General features: G+C 38.5%; 1 long non-coding RNA gene across 1 annotated transcript; it reads left to right on the top strand.

Moving 5' to 3' along the window:
* The first annotated feature begins 1494 nt into the window (after positions 1 to 1494).
* LOC107321097 (uncharacterized) lies at positions 1495 to 9286 on the top strand. Its single transcript, XR_001558460.3, has 2 exons — positions 1495 to 1872; positions 6252 to 9286. It is a non-coding gene; the product is annotated as an uncharacterized LOC107321097 (long non-coding RNA).
* Positions 9287 to 21733: the final 12447 nt, after the last annotated feature.

Genomic DNA, 21733 nt, shown 5'->3' with positions numbered 1-21733 from the left:
TATAACAATGAATACCATGATACTAAACACTCAGCTTCACATTACAATGTAAGTAGCAAAATTTTATTCCTGCATTTTGTCTGACATGGAAAAAAGAAGTTACTTTGATATTGCCAGAATATGAGCCTTGTAAGCTTTGTCCAGCACTATCCAGCTGGGGGGAAATAAAGCTCCCCAAACCATTTCTGTTGGATAAAAAGACAATATATTTATATTGGAGATCTGTCATTTTTGTTCTCCCCCCTTCAATTACCTGTAACTGTCTCTCCCACCACCCCACCTTCAAAATGGAAACTTTAGACTTTTTAGCCTCTAGTCAAGGAAGTCACCTGTAGCCCTGCAAACATCGGCAGACCTCACTAATCAGTGCTTTTGTTTCCCTTGAAGAAAATTTAATACTGAGGTCAAAGTGAGAGTCACAGAAACTAATGACCTCTGTTTCATGACAAATGGGAACAACGTTGGGAGTATCAGAAGAGGCTGCTCCTCACTGATTATACAACATGCTCCAAGCCCAACTAAGATAGCTCATTTGCAAGGGTGAGAGGTGAATTCAGCTTTCATGTCTATTTAGTCTTTGATATATCTACTTAGAGTAAAAGCACAGGCTCCAATTAGTGACTTCAATCATCTATCCCAACACCATTTGTTGCAAAACAACCCCTTCCTTTTTGATAAACCACAGAACAGTACCGAGTTGGTAGCAGATAGATTGCCCTTTTCACATCTGGATCATGACTTTGAAACTATATGCACTGTGGGCAAGAGGTATTTCTGACAGACACATTCAGTAAATGATTGTGAGATAAAGGAAATTTAACTGTTTAGGATGAGATGCAGAATGTAGAAATTAGAACAAGCTTTGATATATAAAATAATTATACATGCAACAGGAATGCATAACAAGAAACAACAAGAACAGAGTGAATACTGCCTGATAAAGCCAAAAGTGCTATAATGATGGGCTAAAGCAGCTAGAGATAGCTGCTCCCACAGGACCAGATGGGTTTTTCTTATCAATATGGTTTGTAACAATTCACTAGACAAGAGCACTGAACAGTAAAAATACCCTGCATACATTGAAAACCTCATACACAGCCCTTTGAGATTCACATTTTTTAATGATATTTTAAAATTCAGTACTTTCTCCCTTTGCTTTGCTTTTCTTCACTGCAAATACAATGGAAGAAATCTGGAGCATGTTACACAATGAGAGACATCATTTATATTCACTTATCATATATATATAACTTTACTACACTCTTATATTGCTTCCATTCCATTAAAAACTGGGAAGACAAAGCCTTTAGTTCGCACTCAATCTGATTTGTGCCATAGAAAACCCCAACCAACCTGTACTGCAACAAACCTTACATCAATCCAAAAAATGTTATTCAGTGGAACACAATTTTTTTTAACTTGGGAAATCAGTGTACAATAAACAAAGCAGTTACTCTGCAGTCCTTCCTGCCTGCGCACAAGAGCATGCCAAGTGCTCAGTAAGAGAGCCCCTATTGGAAGCTAATGAGTTTTCTTGTTACGGCAAATTCACGCTGCCCTGTTTTTTTGTAGACCAGCCAGGAAAAACAATTCAAGATTTCGGTGTGCAGTAAAATGCCCTTCTACGTATTACTGCAAACCTAAGAAACCTGAAATCACAACCACGCAAATTATCTTGCACAATGTGCGCAACTTGTTGAATAGCAGTGGGACGTGCACTGTCAAGATCTGCTTATACACACCAATGTGTTCCTCTGACCCCTTTGCTTTGAAGGCCAGCTGAGCCATGGTATGTCATCCCTGACCTCTGTGCAGGGCTGTGACAGCTGGCAGACACATCTCGGGGACAAAGCTGCTCTGCTCATTGAAGGGGTGAGTATCATTTCTTTCTTTTTCTCTCTAAAATGCCTTGTCTCTCAGGGCAGTATTCATTTATTTTTCAAATGTTTCATTTGAAAACATGGTGTTCCACATTAAACATTCTGAAATTATGTAAATGCAGACCCCTTTGGCTCCTTCTACTTCTTTGATAACTACAAACATTAATAGTGTGCACTTTACTCTCTCCCATAAGTTCCCAGAGTACACTACCAAACACTGACAGAACTCTGAAAAGTAGCTCTGGGGCCTTAAAAGGGAAACTCAGCTGAAATTCTGCTACAGCATCAGGCTGTTTCAGGATACCATGGAGGAGGCCAGAGGATGTCTCTGCTACTTGACCTTAACCTTCAGGTCTCCTGCACGGCATTGAGTCTGCACTTCTTCCTTAACAACAGAAGAACATTAGGAACACAGAGCTGACAAAGACCATTACAAAGCATAACCCCCCATTCGCTGCTGCACATTATCTCTTGGTAACTAATGCAAACGAGTCCCAAAGATGTATTTAGTGAACCAGACAGCTGTACTGGAGGAAGTGGCAGTTTATAGCTTCTGCCCGTAGGTGATGGTAAAAATGAGTTGCCTCATATAATTACAGCGCAGCAGATTTAAAACAGAGAAAAAAATAGTTCTCTGCTAAGACTTAAAACTAGAAATTTTAAAGCCTTTCCTATATGATGTTCAGCAACAAGCCAAACTAACCAGAAGTGGTACTTCTGTGCCGGTGCTATTAATGGCATTTTGACGATCTGCTGTTTAGAAGAAACAAACCAAGTAACCCAATGCCTATTATAAGTTAATTTGGAGACAAGAATACAGAAACTACTATTTGACATCCTTAACACCTCCATGTCAACATTCAACATTTACCTGCCCTTTTATTTATTCATTTATTTATTTATTTTCCACCTTAAGTCTCATTCAGCATCTTCTAGAAACCAGCTCTGTGGATCACAATCACATCAAATCATTTTACTGAGTAAATAATGGGTCAGTTCCTTTTCCAAACTTGTCAACAGAAAATTTTCGCATTTCTTACAGAGTACCAGGCTGATTTTAGAGCAATTAAAGTCATGACAATTTTGCATCTCATAGTGTCCTTTATATTTTTGGCAGCAGTTTGTCTGAAAAAGTATGAAAAATCCCTAAGGCAACTTCAAATACTGCTCTTCTGACCTTATTTTGCCAAATTTAATGAAAACTGAAAGCAAACTGTTACGTATTTCTATAACAATTCTGTTCTTATCGTGTATTAACTTGAAGACAGGAGGAAGCTGACGCTTTAGCAGCCATAAATCCTAACAAACACTTCTTCATCAACAAGAGCTTTGAACTATGGCAGCTGATTTGCCAGCAGACTCAGACAGAGTGATAAAGGCTGTTTGTCCTTTACATTTTAACAGCAGCTTTGCCCGTTCATTTTTAGTAATTGCTTTTTCTCCTGTTTACCACAGTTGTTTTCACCAGGATGCACTGTAATTCTCTTGATTTCAATCGCAGAAGCAAAGCTGGCTTCTAAGCTATAGGATGGCAATATTAGAAATCCCAGTTCTGAGAATACCAGGTGGTAAATAATAGATAATTCTTGTGCAAGTGAGAAGTTCTGCTCATGGGAACTGAGGGAAAGCCCCCAGGAAACCTGATGATGTTTTTGAATGGGGTTTTTTGCTGATGGCCACCCCTGAGACAGATGTTGAAATCTGGCACAAGATCCACGCAGATGGCAGACAGAGCCCCCAGGTATGAGGAACTGCTTCGCTGCTAACACAGTGCTAGACACAGAATTGAGCCCTTATCTATAATATAAGTAAACTGGTTTGTATTATAAAGAAAAACATTTAAAATATAATTTCAGCTATTCTGTAGCACTTGCCTTGGGGGAAGAAAATTATCGGACTTAACACGCAATTTTCCATTCTTTTGAGGAATGTTTCTTTTGGCTTCAAATTTGTTTGCAATATCCATGAATCTGGTGTGCTCTTATTGCTAACATGCAGCTACACCTGAAAAAACATGAAACTCCACTCTGTGGGCTCCAGGAGAAAGAAACAGATGGGAAGTTCCCCTAAGTTTCATTTCTTGTACTTCCAGGCTTTGATTCAGCTTTTTATGCATTTCATTTAACTGTTGTTTAATCAGTATAATTAGTACTTTCCATTATTTCCATCCTTTGAACACATTCTAAAACTACTTTTAACATTAAAAGAGCAGTTTTATCCATTATGAACTGTGCTACTCTGAAGCTTGAAGCTCTTATGGGCTCTGCTCTGTGGATACTGCTCTGCTACATCACAAAAAATAAAACTCAAGAAAGATGGCTGAAGTTTTAATTCAGTTATTAGTCTGTGACTGACTCAATGCCATCATATGCAAGATATTTTGCACAGAAAGGAGAAAAGACTGACAACTGCAAACACAAGGAAGCTAAATTAATAAAGGTGTGATAGCCTTGTATGCTCAAGACATTTACTTACTACTGGTCAGTATTTGGCAAGCAGTGTGTACTTAGCTGAGGAAATACCGAGTGTCTATATTCTGATATGGAGTAGGAGTTTGAACTTCAGCAGGGATTCCTGAAAAATCCCATAAGAATACTCTTATTCTGCTGCAGCTGAATCCTCTTCCAAAACAGGGTATGGCAGCACCTACCTGAATTTAAGTACCTGCCATTCAGAAATCAGCATCTGAAACGAAGGCTGATTTCTCTAGCAGACAACGAACAGAAATGAGCATTTCAGCTTCACAAGGACCTTTGAAGCACAACAGGTGACCCATGAACTGGCAGTGCCTCTCTGTACTGCTGGCTGCTTAGATGGTTGTTCAGATGCAGACACCTGCGCTGTCACACACGCTTCAGGAAGTGACACGAAGTGTAGCAGGGAGCCCGTAGACAAAATTACTCAGGACCAGCTGCTTATTGATGCAAAATGAGAAAGGCAGACAAGCCCTGGGATCTGGGAATAATCAGAGAAGGGACTGACCTCATGCAAATCTGCACCAAGTTTTGTATTGTTTATATTTATACTCCTGCAGAACTCTGGGAGCTTTGAGGTATTCACAATACCAGAAAACCACCTTCTGACAAAGACAGGCAGATTTTTAAGGTTTACATGATTGCAAGGTTGAGAAAAATGGTTGGGAAAAGGCTCATTTTTCTGTAATGAGCTGGAAATGGCCTCTCCTAAACTACTCCTGAGAGAATGGGGGTTACAACTCAATTCCTTTTCAAATGAGGTCTTCCATCATATAATATTTCATTTAGTAATACAGGAGCATTTCTCAACTTCATTCATTTTGGACTAAACTGCTTATTACTTCTTTAGAGACATTTAGAATATAGCTGTCTTTTACACAAAATCCCTTTCTCACTATGTTGGCAGTTTAAGAGGATCAGAGAAAAGCAACAAATAATTTACTCCCAGTTTAATGCTCTCTTAAATGTCCAGAAAAGAGCTCTGATGCAAAATACAGACAGAACTATTGCTAGTTCCCAGAAGCACATCAGGAAAGAAGACATAGATAAGATTAAAATAATAATCATAAAAATCACCTGTGGAAAAGAAATGGTCTAAAGTTGTTATTCAGTTGCTGACACAGAAAATGCATTCCCTACCTGAGATTAGTAATGACTCATCTGAACAACATGAAATGAAAAGCATATAGAAGGGATATTGAAAAATAAAATAGAATTTAGAGTCCAAAAATAAATAAAAAAGATGATCTCGGGCAGGTAAGTACTTCAGTAGATTACTGAGAAAGATGGGATTAATATCAGTCTTATCAACAAAGCAGAGAAGTTAAAGGTACATCCAGCAATTTGCTGGTGTTATCAGTACGAATAAAATTCATGCTAAGTGACAGAAGGGATAGAAAACAGACCTTTAGTTATTTATTTTATTTTTTCAGATAAAGAGAATCTGAAAATAAACAAGAATAACTTGGTGTGTGGAAACATGGACTGGAAGGAAGGAAAAAATACAGAAAGGAATTCAGGTCTCCATGAAAAATGTATTTGTATCCAGGCTACGTGTCACACAGTTTTAGAAATTAAGATTAAGGTCTGAGATAGAGGATCACAGTGTTCTGAATGCTTTGAGGGAATACACTGAATGACACTGTAGGTCATTTTCCTCCAGAGACAAGAGAGAAAGTCATCTTCAAAAACTATAAAGGACACCTGAGAAATAGAAACCAAAGAAATAACATTAACTAAGCCAAAGAGTATAAGAGGTGAACATTAGAGACCACTGGAGAATACTGTGTGTGTGCTACAGCCTATGTGACAGTGCCCGGGGAGGGAAAGCAGCAGTGACAGCTAAGTGAAACTAGATGTAGATACAAGTGAGACTGATATGCTTTGCAAATTTCAGATGCTGCCAGAAGATCCCAGCAGAAGGAGATTTAGGAGAGATTCCCAAACCAAATCCAAGCCCAGACCTCCAATATCATTGACCCCAGCTCAGACCAGGATACTTCTTATGCTGAAGAAAATGAGAAGAGTTACCCAACCATAGGAGTATGAATCAACTCGGAGAAAGAATAACCAAGAATTTAAAGAACCAAAATGCCATTTTGAGGGAGAAGAGAGGAAATGAAGGATGAGTACCCAAGAAAGGAATCCAGCCTCCACATTCTGAAGCCTTCAGATTCTAAGTGATAACTTCTGGAAAGATCTGATTTAATCGAATTCAAGATATAGTGCTCAATGCAAGAATAACAATGAAATCCCATGGCTTGATTCACAGGCTACCTCCAGGCCTTTAGAACTGTGAGAGAATAACAAATTCAGTACAAAGGTTGTAATGGTTGAAAGACTCAGAGGTGTTTTTTTTTGTCACAAGAACTGATGCTGGGAACATACTAGTGCTCATATACCTACTGAAGTGAGTGATGAGCCAGGAGGAGAGGAAAGCCAAAAAGTACTTTATCCTACAGCCGTACAGTGCCTTGTTTGAATTGCACCCATAGGCCCGGATGCTTTACATTACTCTCAGCTGTGACAAATGCACAACTGCTCTGTGTAGCAGGGGTAACCTGAAACAGTCCAACGAGACTGATTGGTCTTACAGAACTCACAGTGGTAAAGTACGTAGCTCCTGCAAACTTCTTAGTAACACAGACCAAAGCAATCCAACATCTAGACCAATGCACGTGTTTTTGGAACAGACCAGTGTGGTCTTACAGGATTAAAAAGAAAACAATGACAATTTTGCAACTAAAAGAGCACTTCTGTCCCCTTATATACATATGGAAACAACAGCATTATAAAATCATTACATTCATTGCCATTTGAACACATGAGAGTGTATCAGATAAAATTGTTATCGTACCACCTCTATTATGAAGTTCTAATGTTGAGATTAATTTCCTTTAATCTAAAAAAGCAGAGTCACAATTGAGATCTCTAAAACTTTCAGTATTACTGTGCTAAAATTCCACATAAATATACTTAAATACAGGTATGTGGTGGTAGCCTACAGCTGACCTCCAGCCAAAATCATTAACAACTGAGTATTTGTATTTTATCTAATCTCCTTACTAACACAAAGATTCTGTTATATCTGTACTGAATCTATAATTCTAACTATGACATCCTGTGATAATTCATGTAAACTAAACTGGGACAAAGGGTAGCAAACATCTTAAAATAATTTCAGCGCAAGTACTAATCTACTTTAAATCCATGCACTTGAACTATCCTTGAGGAATTTAATGTGCTTCTTGTACTAATATTTTTTCTGTGAAGTTAATGTAGTAATTTTCCCATCATTTTAATGTGTTGCTGCTGTTCATTAAAGCAGAGATTAAGCTGCCAGGTGATAGTATGCTATTAAGCCTAAAAAAACCCACAAACCAAACCAAACCAACCAACCAAAAATTAAAAAAAGAAAAAAAGAAATCAACTATTTTGACACTAACAAGGCATAACAAGGCATAATTAGTGGCTGTATCAAGCATGTTTCCAAAGGGATTTCTTATAACATTACACAACTTGTTGACAGTGCAATGTGAAATTCCATGAGATCTATATATGTCAAATTACATGTTCAGCTTGTTGAAGGTTAATGTAAAATATATGTGAAAATGATAAGGTGGAAATGAGAACTTCCAGTTGTCCTGAATGCACCATGATCTACATATGTATGTATCAACTAAAGTACCGCTCAACTCCTAAAAGCTGCTAAACAATTTTGATAGGGAAAACTTATTTATGTGAAACCCATGCCCATTTGAGAAAGAGCAGGATGAAACTTTTCTCAAAAGACTTTATAGTGCACTTGTAAAAAGCAGCAATGCCCAGAGCAGAGCCCGGAGCAATGCCTAATGGGCATTCTTCTTGGCTGCTATATTTAGAGAAAACACTGAGATTTGACTTTTCTTCAGCCAGAAGTAAATGTCAGAAGAACTCGCTGGGGGATGGTGGGATGTGGCAGAGCCAGTGCTTGCTTGAGGGAGAAAAGAAACAAGTCCCTCTGATTTCAGATTAGGCCTGAAGCCTCAGTGATGCCTAAGATGGGTTACTCCTTTCTTATCTATAGTGCAAAAAACAAATGTAGATACAGAGATCATGTAAGCAGTTGTCTATGCAAACTGCACATTTAAATATGTGATACAATAAACAACATACTATATGCTACCAGTGAAAAACGTGAAGGTTCCCATGAAGAGTTTACTGTCTGTTGCTTATAAAGAGAAGCTATGATTCAGAACGCTTATTGTCTATCAAATGTATCAATGGTAAATTATTTTATATCAACATGACAGAGAATAAGCAGTGCTATTACCTGCATGGATGATTTTCTTGCAGAAATTCATTTAGGTACAGCATTTACGTATTTCAACTTTCCATATTAAACGTGTACACAGGGCAGAGAGCCAATGCCAGGATAGAAATAATGAGCCCTGCAGCACAGCACGTTGTAAAGGACACTGTGCAAGATCCATGAAGCCAGTGGCCTTAAACATCTGCTTAAAAATGAATGCATGTGCCTTGAGTCCCTATTTACTCACCATTTCAAACACCACTGTTGAACAGCAGTGTTGCAGATTTTTTACAGGATCTACTCAGTACCAGCAAAAATCCTTTGCTTTTTAGTCACCAAACTCTGTACCAGCTTTCATGGCTTCAGTAATGAACAACACAGACACTGTTAACAGATCTGAACTTTTCAGCTCTATTTCCACAAAATACAATTTTAATAGTTTTTTTGAAGCACTGAATTCCTCATATAACCTATTAAATAGCAAAATAATCAATCTAAGGCCTATTCATCCTTCTGATGATTCCCCTTTTCAAGTATTTGTACATATTTTCTATTTGCAGGACTTACACATGAAAGATAAGCATAAAACCCGACAGCAATAATAAACACTTCTGCATGCTTGGCTTTTTCAGTTTCTCTAATCAATGCTCTGCTCATTCTATTAAGCAGGACACAGTACAACACTCACTCACCAGAAACCATTCAATTTAATATTTTATGGTTCTCCTTGGAGTCAGAGCTTTTCTCAGCTTCTGCCTCCGCTGTCTTAATGGAAGTTATTTTCTTCCCATCTCATAGGAATTCTCTGAAGAATTCAATTGCATAAAAGGACCCCTGTGATTCCGCCTGACCCTCCCTCACCCCAGGCCTCATTTCATGGGACATGGCAGCAGGAGCACTCAGGAGGCTTTAACTCCACTGCAGGCTAGGACAGCAGCCTCCTGTCCTTACTGCTTTATTCGCTTCAGGGGCTTAAGAAACATCCATAACTGGAAGAGAAAACAGACATCATCTTTAAATAGCCGTTTTTTTTCCCCAAAGGTTTCTGCACTCTTTTAATGATTTGAATTAAATGCCATGATTGAAGTTCTTTATCACTCTGGCATTCTCATATTGTTTAGTCTAGAAGCCAATGTTTAGTCTAGAAAACAGAGCCCTGCCCTCGTCTGCCTTTGAAGGCAGCTATTTTCACCTCTCCCTGCAGCCACGCGCTGCTGCCACTACTGCTTGCTGTAAGATGAAGGAGAGAAGCTCTAACCTGAATTTAATGCTAATCAAAGGATGAACTTAAAGGGAAGAATAAATCATTACACTGGAAGCAGTCATTTCCTTTGCAAAAACTAAAGGTGAAGTCTCAGCCCCAGTGATGCTCTTAGCACAATTTCCCTCGATTTCAGCTGGATTAAACTCATCCTCATTTTGAACATGAGACCTTCATGGTGCACAATACTTCTTTTGCCATATAGACTGAGACTGGAAACTGCACCAGAAAACTTTGGAACACACTCGCAGAGACCTGTTATCTACCAGCATACAGTATTATGGCAATTCCTCTATGAATCCTCTGCTACAGCAGTGATTAGCTTTAAAATATATACATAAACATATAAATAATTTGGAAAGAGGCCTCCTGTTCTCCAGTTCTCACCAATTTTAATTTCCCCCTAAGTGTTCTTAATGGTTTACAAATTGATGCTGCCTAAAATGACACGGGAGAGGAGATAAATGCACTGTTTCCTGGGTGGCCAGGGATCCTGTGGGGGGGGGGGAAGGGGAACCATGACAAACAAACAAACAAACAAACAAACCCGACCTGACCAGCCTTCTACTAAATAAAAAGAACTCTGTAAATATTTCATGTCTTCTATTTCAAGTTTTGATTTGAAAGGTCACTAAATTAAAGCAAAGATAACTAAAATCAATTTTTTGGTGTAAAAAGATGTAAAAAGTACAAAGTCCTCTGATGCCTCAGGTTTGCTAACTGTCAAGAGAGAACATATTTCCAATGTACCCAATGTGAATAGCAACTTGCTTTCTTTTATGCAAACAAGATGTGGCATCGGAGTTATAAAGACTACCTCCTCTTCGCCAGAGGGAATTTGCTGATTATTATAAGTATTCTAGGTAGTAATACTAATGAAACCAAATCTGCATGGCACCGTAACTGCCCCAAGCTATTTGACAACATGCTACAGATGTTTTGTGAATTGTTGGAGGAATCCATTTCTTCAGATGTGCCCTGTAATGAAAAATGGGCTTTTCTTATTGATCCGGGCCAAAAAAAAAGCCAAAAAAAAAAGAAAGAATTTTTACTGAAAACAAAACTCTTCTTCCATCCTGAACATCCTTCTCTCTAGGAGAGAGAAAATGCTGAATTGATTCAGAAGGGGAGACATTTTTATAGCGAAAGAGACACTTTTACCTATCTTTTAGTACCAATTATTCATATCCAACTGATTGTTATAGCCTTCATTTCAAGAGGATGGATTATTACTAAATGATTTATATGGAAGCAGAGTTTAAAATGGACACTTATTCTAAATTAAACTGAACAAGAAAGATAGATATGCATCTTAGAGCTACAGGAGATCTGAGCTCACTTCCCCACTCTCCAACATACAAATCTGTGGAATGAAACTGTCCTGTATCTTCCTTTCCTGTGGTACAGGCAAGGTAAGACTTGTTTTCCTACACTGTTTTCTTCTTCTTAAATAAGCACTTTAAATGCTTTGGGATGGTGATACGCATACACAAATCCCAGCAGACCCAGGCCCGTTCTTTGACACACGCTTTGCCGTCGCACTACAGTAAGCAGTAAGATTATGCACCAAAAGGGACACACTTGGGGGGACCAAGAAGACCTCACAAGAAATAAGTTTAGACACAGATTCCGACACAATGAAATTCCCTTTGGAAATGATGAGGAGAAATTACTGTCACAGCTATTGTAGCGAATAAGGTTTCTGCCATGAGACAAGAAAAATGAAAATACATACATGAGCCCAGCCACTAGAAATCTCCATTACATTCACTGAGCCATTAAGTCTAAACTTTAAGAGCTGATCAGCTGATCTCTAGAAAATGGAAACAGCGTTTATGGTGATTGTTAAAAATTGATATTTTAATCAGTGTGCAGCACAGTGCAGTTCCAGTAAAGTAACTGGTTTACATCCCTTTGTTTGGATCAGCTAAATTCACCAGAAAATGAATAGTTTTGTTGGTCTCCCAAGGAATCAGAGTGTTCAGTGCCATCAGTGTCCCAGGTTCCATCAAGGACATAGATGGGGATGAATTTAATCACAGTAGTATTTGCATATGATCTGGTGTATGAAGAATTCTTTGTGGAGATGAGACCTACATTTTACTTTAATTAATCACATAATCAAACAACAACAAAACACCACATCAAAAACAAAAGATGGTCCATAAGATCCCTTATTACTCAAACCATTCTGTGTCTCTGATGTTAGCCCATTTTTAACTATAAAAACAAACATACCAACAATAGTGCATGCAAAAAACATTAAACCTTGAAAAATATTCAGCCCTTCAGCCTCCCAAAGGTCACCTTCCCAACTCCCAAATCCCTTTTATTTACTTCTGTAAAAATTTGATTCTTCAATCAGGTCTTTGCTAATGTAAAATCAGGCTGCATTTCAAGCTCTGCTTTGATTTAAGGGTCAGTCCAGAATATACTGAGTCAAAGCCAAAGGGCAATATTTATATAAACACCTCTACAGGGTATAAAACAAAAGTGCAAAGGAGCTAATACTGAATTTTCTCTGTAGCTTTATACAAAGTTTTAGCAGCTAACTGAGCTGATTGTGGTTATTTTTTTTTACACTTATAAAGCTATGAAGCATGTGGTACGTCATGTTCCTCCTTCCACATGATTCTGTCAATGAGTTGCAATTGCTCACTAACTTGAAGTGACATTTTATACACAGTGCAAACTCCAAGCATGCAATGCTTTAAACTCCTCACTGTGACTGGGCTGCACACAAGACACAAGATGTTCTCAGCTTGGTCAGTACAAGTTCAAGCCTTTAAATGCTGAAACCCAGGTGCAATTGCCACAGCCAGTGATTCTGCAGCTTAAATAACTATATGGGTCTCATGGGAAAACAGATGAAAGAAAAAAAAAGAAAGAAAAAGAAAAACCTTGCAAGAAAGAAATTACAGTCTCTATCTACAGCTGCCATTCTGATATAAACTGGACCGCAGACAAGTTGGAGCTTGTCACTGAACAACTGGCAATAGCAATAGCCATATTTTTCAGATGAACAGGATAAGACAAGGCTAATGTTTACCCGAAATTGGAAAGAAAACAGCATTCTTTGTTTTATTATCTCAGTCCATCCTATGATATTATTTGCCTTTTTTCGGGCTTGCAAGCATTTGGTTTCCTTTGAGAAAATATAAAATCTGCTGCAGATGTTAAGGCATAAAAAAGCTGAGACAAGATGGCACTGGAAAGTGTCCTAAAGTGGCACTGGAAAGTGTATCAAAGTGTATCTAACATGGACTTTTTCATACATATCCCACAAAAGATGTCAGTGTGGAGAGAAGATACTGTGATCCAGGAAGGGCCAGAGCTCCAATTCAAAGTTATTCCTGACTATGGATAAAAGAGCAGATGCTCTGCTGATAAGTGATAGAAAGATCTTGGAGAACATAATTAGAGCAGGAGTCACAACGATGGTATAACTAGGATGTCAATCACTCTAATGAGATGGCAGCCAAATCAGCTAGTTTCAAATACCACAGTCTAAATGGGGAAAATTCACCCAGTATGGATGGGCTCGATGGTCCAGGAAGCAGTGGATTCATTTTCACTTGTTATGGTTTCTCATCTAGCACAAACATAACTTTTCTGGTTCTTCATGAAAGCTCCCAGATTACTCTGCTTCCCCACTGCCTTTATGACACCAAAAAGGGCAAAACCATTAAGAGTACAATTAATCTGGATATAAGTAACAAACCATCTTAGTCATAAAATTTGTCTTAAAACACTGTCCTTCATTATCCTTTTTTTTTTTTTTTTTCCTCCAAAAAAGTCACTAACTCTGATTTTCTAAAACTTGAAAACGAAGCATCCATTGTGCCTGAGAAATGATGACATTTCTACTAGGAGATGATATGTTATTATTATAATACGCTGCCCACTGTTAGTGAACTCTTCCATTCAGACTGTGAAATTCTATTGGAAGCAACCTTCCAAACTAAGAAAAATGTTGGTGTCCTAATCATACACTATATCCTGGCTTTGCACTCCAAATGATGATTAATGCTCAGCATCCAGTCCATTGCCTTACAGCCTTTCAATTTCTGTCAGGTCCTAAATGCAAGATTGCACAAGATGTGAAAGGTCTATGGTTGCTAAAACAGTGCAGACTTTATATATATAAATGCATTCTCATTTCAGCATTTCTAATGTCTGTTTTCTAAAGCAGTTCAAGAGACAATGCTGGCCTTAATTTAAGATGTCTTTAAAGCACTCTGGGATGAGTGAGAGAGCTTCTATCACTTTTGTAGCACCCTGATCATGTGAAAGAGAACGCACTGATAACAAACCAGCAAGCCTGTAAGCATGCGCCTATTTTTAACTGGAAAGAAGGATTAAAGAAATAAAAATGAACAACAATTTCACAAGACCCACTCCTCTAGATGGGTAATTCGACTGTTAGTAAAAATAGGGGCAGCAGAAGATCTAAGTGATGGAACAGAGAACAATACAGAGATAGAGAAATGCTCTCATTACCATAGCAACAGCACAACAGCAATTATGTGAAATACGACAGACAGAATAAAAATATATATTACTTATTTTCACCTGGATTCTCATTTCATATGGCTTATTTTCTTTATCTCTAGGTATTACATACACGGTCCAAATCTCTCCCCTTTTCCTGCCAGTTCAGTGAGAAAATTCCTCAGACACTTAGTCCTGTGAATCCTGCAGAGGAAGATGGAGGATAGAAAAAGGGAGGAAAGGAAATGAAAAAGTTACAGGAGGAAAGAATGAGAGAAATCAAAGATGGGGAACCTCCTGTTCTGCATGATAGAATTCCGGGGAGAGAACCTGGGAGAAAAAGACTAAGAGGTCCTTCCACCTGCACCTACCAAACACGTGGATATCTACATGGTGCATGTACAGACAGAAAAATAACGTGCTGCTGCATGGCTTTTCAATGTCCGTGTACTAAGAGGTGCAGTGACACAGAGCTGGGATCAACCAGTGCAAGTTTCCCAGAGTCACCAGAAAACAATACTGAACTGAGTGATCCACCTGAGCCCTTCAGCATCACTGCTCTGCAGGCTGCCCTGCTCACTGCAGTGCAGGTACAGCTCTTTCATTGGTTGTTTCATTGGCTGTTTCATCTACTTCTCACAGGTTTTTCTATTAGCTTTCAATTTGTTCCAAGACTGCCAGATTGCTTGCTCTGGATCTGGCCCATAACAAGCAAGGTTAAAACTACACTGAGTAGTGGTAAAAACGATGCATTGAACTGAATCACGCGCGGACTTGGCTACAGAACACAGCTGCCAAAATTTAATCTACCACTGCATCTCTCATGGCCAGTGCTTTACATCATTATGACATGGAGATACGCAATCCACATTAGCAGTACTTCACTGTGCCCATGCTCAAAAGCCTCCCTCCAGAAAGAAAAAAAATATAAGACAATTAACTATTATCTTTTGGGACTGACTTCAGGAGGCAGTAATGGCCAAATGTGCCATCACTGACTTAAAATCGTTGAGGGTGGCAGTTTTCTCTAGCAAAGTCAGGTGAATTTATACTGGAATAAAATAGCTTTTAAACAGTCTATTAAAGATATTTTTGCAATGGAAAGTGTCTCAACTTCAACACTTCTTTGACTGCAAAGAGCCTTTTATGGTTAGGTAGATTCCAATGCGTCATCAAAATTGCTGATAACTGCTACTTTGAGCATGAAACATTATTTCTGTTATAATTCCATAAACCACTGCATCTTGCAGACTAGAACAGGATTGCAATCACTGTAAATGGAACTAGAGGAGTGGCTCTCTTTAGTTGGAAGTAAAGTTGGAAGGGAAATAATTTAATGATCAATGACTCCAAACAACAATGTAGAACCGCAGGGAAGGAAAAACAGAAGGGGAAAGACAGGTATTTTACTGTCCTACTAGATTCATATTTGTCATTAAACCAACTATCCAGCATGCTGACCCACATCTCTCACTGCCTTTTCTTGTTAAAGCAAGACATAAAAGCTTTTAAATAAAATAATACAGAGTCTGCACTTACTTCAAATGGAAAACATTACAAACTCGAACCTGTTTCAGATATTCAAACCATATTTATCAAGTTCCATCATTCTTTCCATATTCTGTTCAATTTTTCTTGCCAAAACAAAACTTTTGTTCAAGTTTTTAGGTCTCATTTTGCATGCTCCTGCAAATACTCTGCTATTAATTGGCTTTTCTCTATGTTCCACAATTAGTGGATGCTAAAAACAGTCTGCTGTTTTTCATTTGTAAAATTAGTTCCTAATTGAATTTTACAGATAACCTATATGGCAAGAAACAACATGCATTTTTAAACCACAGCAAGGAAAACTGCTCCTCCCTAGGGATGAGGAAGAAGTGCTGTGGCATTCACAAGACCCGGGCAGCTCAGTGAGGCTGCAATCAGACATCCTTTTTAGTCAGTGCCACTCACCCAATGTTACCAGCTCTTTCCAATTGTAATCCTTGTTTTCAGCCATTTGGGATGAATGCTGAATGCACTAAACGACATTAATTAACAATCAGGCTGGGTAGATGGAGTTCAGGAGGAAGGAAGTCACCAGTCCTTCTTTACACCAATTTACAAATGCTTTGAATTCAGCCCGGTTTATGTAATTTAAAAAAAAAATGAAAAACTTCACTCTGAAATTATATAAGCTTATTAAAGAGATACAGCTTGTGGTTCAGGCCAGGACTGCTCCTGCCAGAAGTCAGAGGTCCCGAGAAATCTCTTACAAAATTCATGCCTTGGGCCGACACTGTCAGCGTGTTTTCTCAGATACCCATTCCATTTCTGTGAGGCAGGAAGTCAGATGGATGTCTTCAAAGAACATAAAATATTTTGTGCCTGTGTCTCTAGACGGGAGTTTGAGTCTGAACTAAAAACAGATGAATGAATTTATCACGAATCTTTTGACATGAGAGCAATCTGAGTAACTTTTTTCCTCTCAAAACAAGGATATGAAGAAACGGAGTTTTTGAATGCTTTCACATCCTTCACATCAATAATGTATTGAGTCAGAGGGACAGAGGTATAGGTCACTGCTATGCTCTGTTTGGAACTAGCCCTGATGGAGATAATACATTCTGAGCCATCCTGTGTCCCAGTTTGGATTTCAGAGGCTGACTTTCATTAGTCTTTATGCAAACAAAAGATTATGTTCACATGTTCACATGGTCAGCATGAAGATATGTTTGCCTGTGTTGGTAAGCAGTTAAATTGCACTGACACACCTGTCATGTTTCCTCTATGCTTACTTCATTTTTACAGACATTACTGTGCTTACAGAAGAAGAGCAACGTGTTTTTTAGCACTTCGGGTAATATTTAATTGATTCATATTTTTTATGCCATCAGATTTCTGCTACCTTCTGGTAAACAAATTCTACCCCTTGGCAACACATTATAGGTTCTCAGTTTTAGCTAACGAGAATGGAATGAGGCTGCTAGATGATGGAAGGGTTAAAGTGGGTTAAACAAGATTGCTCTGTCATTAAGGATGATGCTAACAGTGACAATCAAACATTTTGCAGTGGTTTCATTCTGTGATCCCAGCAAGTTTTTCAGAACTTGCCAGCCCTCCTCAGCGTGTGTGAGATCAGCATCATTCCCAGCGTGAAATCAGAGCTGATCATGTTGTTTCTCTGCATCAATTACCAGTGCAGAACATCCTCTGTCTCTTTTCTTTCAAGGGCATCAATTTTCTCGTGCTGGGAATTCACTTTAACAAACCGCTTGGTCTTGCCATCTCCCTCCCTTTACATTTGCCTGGGGTCACACATGTGGCTGAGCACCACAAGGAACTGCCATCCATTGTGGGTTGTGTTCTCTCACTGGGGAAGCACACACTGTGCCATCAAAGTGTCTGTACTGCTGAGAGAAAGATGCAAAGCTTGTTGTTATTACTCCTCTGCTTTTTTAATCCTTTATTTTCTAAGGTCTGCATTACTTACTGATAGGATCTCACATTCGTATCACATGAGGTCTTATAAAAGACTCTATCTGAATAAGAAATTTGTCTCTTACTTCACATAAAAGCAAGGAACCAAAAGGAGTTGATGCAGTCTCCTTTAAATCAAAGTAAACTATGAGAGATTTTAGTTCCCCTTTATTTATTAGTCTTCATTTCTTTTTTAAAAGCTTAATTATTTTACAGGGGATTCCAAAGTCTCTGCAGCCCACAAACCACACAGAAGAACATTCCTTTAGTAGCTGTAAAAATAACCTGCAATGTCCGGCCTTATCTCTTACAGTGCCACACTAGAAAGAATGTGATTAAAGTCAATCAACTTATTTTTCTTTGTCAATGTAAACAGTAAATAACACAAAACCAACGGCCAGGGATAAGTGTGGTGCGGGTGACAGCCACTGCTAAGTAGCCCTCACAACACAAATGCAGACAGTTTACTGCAGCTGTAATTGTCATTTCTGGGAAGTGCAACATTAGAGTGCACACAAGATCATAGCAACTTAAGGCACCTGAATGAGAAAGTGAAGCTCTGAAGTATTTTGGAGGCTGAGGGAGTTACGTACATGGGAATCACACATATTTCCTCACATACAGGTGTTGTACCTCAAGGTGCTTAGAGACTCCATTTCCCTACAAGTAGTATCGAAGTCGTAGCAAATTCAAAAAGAATTCTCATTTCCTTTTCTTGTGACACCATAAAGCCATGGGATGAATGACCATCAGATGCATTAAACATAATTTAGAACACAACACTCACAATAAACAAAACATTACTCTTTATCAACGCTTTATAATGATATTCTGGAAAAATCTATCAGATGATGGCAAAAAAAAACCTAAACTGAAACAAATCTCAGGAATAAGTAATGCTTGCTGAATTACCTGCATTAGGTCAGGAGCATACAACAACCATTTTCATTTGTTCTCAGCAGTATGGATAAGAAAATGATACAGACCTAAAATATCTTTAACAACTCCAAAATTATTCTAATTGCTTTGTGAAAATATTAATAACTAAAAGTTATTTCTCATAACGGATTACGCATAATTTGCATATCTGCTAAAACCTGCAGGACTTGGGAATACAGAAAGAACAAATATGCAGAGAAATTAAACTTAATTAATGTTGTACCACTTCATTCACCTCAGTGGAGACACTAATAGCAGATTAGTACTTCATGATTAGTTGCATTTCTTTCTAGACAATACGATGAAATGGCAGAGGAGACCAGGCAGAACGCAAAGAAAGTCTGTGGCCTTGGTGCAGCAGATATTTCAGTTTGATTTTGTTCATGTACACATAGAAATGATACCTTTTATTTTCTTCAGAGCACAGAGAGAATTGAGTCATTTGTTGGTTCCCCAGAGCACACCCAGGTAATCTGCCTCTTTCTGCAAGCTTTCTAACAGCACAGAGGAACTATGTAGCTCTTGTTTATAACTTCATTATGAAATTAATTTCCCTTTTCTTGCTCTTGTATTCCTAAATTGTCATTTGACTCTAAAAATCTGCCTCTAAAAGCGTTACTTTCTCTCCTCTGCTCAAAACTGGAAAAGCATTAGACCTCAATAGAGAAATCTAATTTTTGGAAGCATTACTAAAGTATAAAATACCATCAGCAAGTAAAATTTTAAACATTTTCCTAGGAAAAAAAAATAAATGCATCAGAAACCAAGAGGCAGTGAAGCACAAGTTTGTCCTCAGAAGCAGCAATGCCCAAGGGAAGCTTTAGTGATGGTTTGGGGGAAAACCAAAAGCTATTTTGCCTACGGAATGGGAGGCCAGGAGCCTCCTGCCTTTACCTAGGGAAGGCAGATGGGATACAGACAGAGGGGAAGCTTCCACTGCCTCCCTGCTCCCTGCCCAGGGATCCTTGGATCCTTACAGGAAGATGCAGGAAACTCATTTGATTAGTCAGCTCCAGACTATATTGCACTTGATTTCTTTCTTACTCATGAATCTCTGGATAAATTCAGCTTCCCAATATTATCATCAGAACAATCCCTGGAACATTACAGAGCTAAAGCAGTTGCATGATGTAGCTGATGTACCTTCAGCAGCCACAGCACTGTGTTATTAGTGACTAAGTATACACATGTCCTTAAAGCCTAGAGGGAGGAGAAGCACTGATGTTTCTGCTTATGAAATTAATAGGTCCAAAAAGCACAGCACAGCGAGATATCAGGCTATCAGCAGGAGCCCTGCTGGCAGCCCATTTAGAAAAAAAAATAACACAAGACTATGGCAGCAAATTAGGCTGAGTGTTCAGCTTTTTTCTTTCCTTTTTCTTTCTTTTTTTTTTTTTTTTTCCTTTTTTAATTTTTTTTTTTTTGTTATTTTATTTTATTTTTTTAATTTTAAGAAGTATATGGAGAAGTCAGCAACCTATTTCAAGGTCTAAATGCAACAAAGAGCCCCGTGTGCCTATGGGTGACAGCAGCTCAGGCCACACATCCAGCAGCTGTGAATGACACAGCTCCTTGCCCATGGGGACAGCGCAGGACCTGACCATAAACAGCTCAGTGACAATAGCAGACAGATGGCTACATGGATATGTAATTGCTTAATATGTAGTTCTCCGGCAGATTAGACTAAGAGGGTGGCATTCATATTCATTTGATGGGACCTGCTGAGGGTTTTCTCTTTGAAACTAATCAACCTGTTTATTAATAGATTTTTTTTCCACAGTAATTACCAGAATTTGAGGAAAGTGCTTTATGGTGAAGGATCAAAAATAAAATACACAGAACTGGTCACCAGGTGTCACTGTCTCGTCATTCCAATGTGGACAAAAAAATACAGATCTATCAATAGAAAACAAATAAACAAGCACACAAACAAGAGGTAGGACCAAAAAAAAAGGGATCTGGAGAAGAGAGACTCTGTGTTAGTCAGAAGAACTGGAAGAATGAGTTGTCATGGTGTGGTTTACACGACATGGAGTATTTTACAGCTTGCCCATTTCTTTACTCCCAGCTGCACCTTGTCCTGGGACATGCCATGGTTCACATCACAGACTGTTTTGGGCAAGGTCGAAGCTTTCTGGGGTTTCAAACGCTACTGCCCTCCATGAAAGGGACATTTTATGTGCCCCAGGTTTGTGCCTTTGAAATCTTACATATTCTTTCCATCATTTTGGAATGTGTTATGTAATGCTTTCAAAGACACAGGGCATAAGGATAAGTGGTGCTATTAGACTGAAATCATCAGCCTAGAAAGTTGAGCTGACATCTATCTGTAGTTGCTTTTATCTTAACTAATGTGGTCAGATTCACACTGAGTTTTTCCAAAATATCTATCCAGGCAGCAGGTTCTTCTGGGGAAAGGAAATGGCCCTTTATATTCCCTAAGAGCAGCACACACCACAACCCCTTCCCACCTGCCCCGCAAAGGAAATGACTCATTTATATGAGCTAAGAATATATCAGAACTGCTATTCAGGTAGGGGGTCTCCTTATGCTAAGTGCTTTACAAACATGGTCATCAGATGAATGCCTTGGAACATGAGCACAAAAGGGAGAGTAAAAGGAATTTCAGTCATTTAAAAAGAATGAAGGAATACAGAGTAGAAAGGATAACGGTCATGTTTCCAAAGGCAATCATCAATTAACAGTTCTTTCCTGTTTCCAGTTGTTTCAAAATGTCTGTCCTTGAGCAACCTCACTGAGATCATATAGCAACTCCTCATTAAAACTGACAAGTTGTAATGGGAATTGCAAGTCCAATAATATACCATCTACTTTTAATACAGTATCTTATATTTGAAAATCTCAACATGATTTAAATCAATGTCAAAAAATTAAGATCCTTTTAAAATGGGGATTCTGAGCTCCCATCTGATTTGCC

Source organism: Coturnix japonica, chromosome 9, assembly GCF_054131305.1.
Source record: "Coturnix japonica strain WE chromosome 9, WE-NBRP24, whole genome shotgun sequence".
In the NCBI taxonomy this organism is placed as follows: Eukaryota; Metazoa; Chordata; class Aves; order Galliformes; family Phasianidae; genus Coturnix; species Coturnix japonica.
The sequence above is the reverse complement of the archived record's forward strand: the minus strand, read 5'-3'. Positions and strand labels throughout refer to the sequence as shown.